Source organism: Heterocephalus glaber, unplaced genomic scaffold (assembly GCF_053883595.1).
Source record: "Heterocephalus glaber isolate CG9 unplaced genomic scaffold, H.glaber_assembly_v1.0 deba00001666, whole genome shotgun sequence".
Taxonomy (NCBI): Eukaryota; Metazoa; Chordata; class Mammalia; order Rodentia; family Bathyergidae; genus Heterocephalus; species Heterocephalus glaber.
The window spans coordinates 6,117,731-6,120,782 of record NW_028258406.1 but is presented as its reverse complement, the minus strand read 5'-3'; the positions used below and the strand labels follow the sequence as shown (position 1 = coordinate 6,120,782).

The 3,052-nt window shown below is 42.8% G+C and overlaps 1 pseudogene; it reads left to right on the top strand.

The window, feature by feature from the left end:
• Positions 1-479: 479 nt before the first annotated feature.
• Positions 480-2,126, top strand: LOC101711013 (centromere protein T pseudogene; annotated as a pseudogene).
• Positions 2,127-3,052: the final 926 nt, after the last annotated feature.

Below are 3,052 nucleotides of genomic sequence, written 5' to 3'. Positions count from 1 at the left end.
ATGAGAATCAGACACAAAGAAAACACATGTAAGAAAACTGAATGAAAACTTTAAGGGAAATGAAAATGAAATTCAAAAGAAGCAAATGATGAAAGGCTTTGGTTATTAGAATAACAAAAATGTATAAAGAAATATTTAAAAAACAATGAGCTTGAAGGTATCTTGAAGGAAATTAAAAGTATGAAAATGATCAGAGCACATATGGAAAAAAAGCATTGATATTCTCAGAGTAAAACATAATAAATGAAAAAGCTAAAGAAAAAATAATGGATTGATAGAACAGAAAAAATATCAAGGACACTAAAATACTAAAGAGATTATTTCTCAAATAATAACGTTATCCAGATCAGTTGAATTTCTCAAATAATAACTTGATTTGTTTGCCATTTCCAAATACTAACAAGATTAATTCCCAATAATAACATTTACATCTAAAATGCTTTTCATGTCAGATTAGAGACAATAGGGCTGTCTTGGCAGTTAGCAGGGTGGCTGAGAAGATGGAGAACATTTACAGCTCGGACTGCGAGTCCACAATGCTTACGCTGTTGCGGCACACGCTAGACACAGCGGACTCTTGCACCCCGCGGCGACGCCGGAGTGCTCGGATTAGTGCCCAGAGAGCCCTGCTTGAAACACCTTCCCCCAAGAGGTGGAGTGGCCAAACAAAGGCAACTGCCAGTCAGTGTTCTCATGGAGCCAGATCTACTGGCAGACTGGCTCGTGGTCAAGCTGTTGGGCACCTGGAGGAACAGACTCCCCGGACTCTGCTGAAGAACATCCTACTAACTGCACCAGAATCTTCTATCGTGATGCCAGAGAGAGTGGTGAAGCCAGCACCAGCACCCTAAGTGGCCCAGCCCTCCAGACGGGAAAGCAGTAGGGGCAGCCTAGAACTTCGACTTCCTGAGCTTGAGCTCCCCCCAGCCCTGGCTCCAGTTCTGCTGGCCTCTGGCAGGAGGAAACAGAGGCTGAGCTTGTCAGTGTTTCAGCAGGAAATGGACCGGTGACCCCAGAGACTGCCTCTCTCCCAAGAGCCTCCCGGGAATCCTGATGCCTCATCCCTCACCAGCTCCCTCAGTCTGACCTTTGCTACACTTCTTCAGCCACGGTCAGTGAAGAGACCTGGATTGGCCCGAAGACCTCCCACCCGCCACGCTGTACATATGGGTGCCCTTCTGCAGGATCTGCAAGATAATTTAATGGCCTCAGTTCCTCTAGGTGACAGCCTCAGAACTCCTGTTGCTGCTCAGCCAACAGACACTGTGTTAGAGGTTACCCAGCCTTTCTCATAGCCCTTGGCTGGCCACTCCCTCAATGTGCATCACTCCCTGCCATGTCCTTACCCTGGGCCTGAAGGTACTGAAAAGGCTGTGCATCACAGGACACAGAGCAGCATGCCTGGGCTGCAGAACCACATGAGTGAGGCTGGCTTTGCTACTCCATCTTTATCCTTTTATGGAGCTACAGCCTGGGCCTCCTGCTCCTTCAGAGGTGACAAAAGCAAAGAGATTCCAGAGGGCTATGGAGCCTGAGGACCCAGAAGGATCTTCAGGGGATGAGGCCATCTCTGACAGGCCAGCGAGCCCAGAATCAGTCTCCAATGTCCCTGAGTTTCTTCAGGCCAAACAACTGGATCAGTTTCTTGAACCAGCCCCATCACCTGATGTTGCAGTCTTGTCTTCAGAGCCTCCAGAGCCTGTGTTGGCCAGACTTCCCTCCAGGCCCTGAACTGGTGGTCCTAGATCCCGTCAAGATCCTCATAAGGCTGGACTGAGCTACTATACAAAACTCTTCAGCTTCTATGCTAAGATGCCTGTGGAAAGGAAGACTCTTGAGATGGTGGAGAAGTGTCTGGATAAGTACTTGGAGCACCTTTGCAATGACCTGGAGGTATTTGCTGCTCATGCGGGCTGCAAGACTGTGAAACCAGAGGACCTGGAGCTGTTGATGCGAAGGTAGGGCCTGATCACCGACCAAGTCTCATTGCACGTGCTTGTGGAGTGGCACCTGCCCCTGGAGTACCGGCAGCTGCTTATCCCCTGTGTGTTCAGTGGCAATTCTGTCTTCCCTGCCCAGTAATGGCCAGGCCTCAATGCTTGCCATCTCCCCACCTGGGACCTCTTGGCCCCACCTAATCCTTCAAGTCTCGTCCTCATTTCCTATCATCAATAAAGTGTCATGAAGAGAGAAAAAAAAAAAAGATTAGAGACAATATCTCCTTGCAATCTTACAGGGTTACGATTCTGTGAATCTAGTGGTGTGGATTAAACTATATGAATAAAGTTTTTCATGCCTCAGTTTTAGTAACAACTTATTTCTTAGGCTATATTTCTAAAAATTATGTTTTATATCAAAAGTTCTGTTGTACTCTGATTCTTTTATGAAAATGAGGTTAATGTAATTTGAGAAAATCAGCGTTTTGTATTTAACAATAAAATAAATTTAAATATCAAATTTCAAATGTTAAATTTTCAAATATCACTTTATCTTTTTTCATATAAGTATCAACTGTAATTCTCTTTAAATAAAAGAATATAAAAACCCAGGCTCTCAGTCATGGACTATGATAGCAATAGTGACAAGGATTTGGTTGAATGTAAAAGAACATTAGAAGGGTGCTTAGATTTTCTCCTTTAATTCTGAATTTCTTTTATTTCCCTATGTTTTTAGATCTATATATCACAAAGAAGAAAGTAAGGTGAGGATGAATTCCACTACAGTTTAATTCTTCAAATATTTTATAATACATAAATTAATGTGAACATACAAGTTGAATGGAGTTGATACTATTAACTCATGGAAAGTATAATTATAAGCAGGGCAATTCTCACACAGAGGTATCATTTATTTTGCCATATAAAAGAAATGTGAGACAATTAAGAAATTCCAAATTAGCTTGATGGGAGAAAACATACAATAGAGCAATCCATTACTTACTAATGAACTTACATTCCACAAAGGAGTTCCTCCAAGGAATTTCTTTTTGAAATAATATTTATGTATAGTTTAGCAGAGGTGAACATTGATTGCTTATCTCAATTGCAAATTT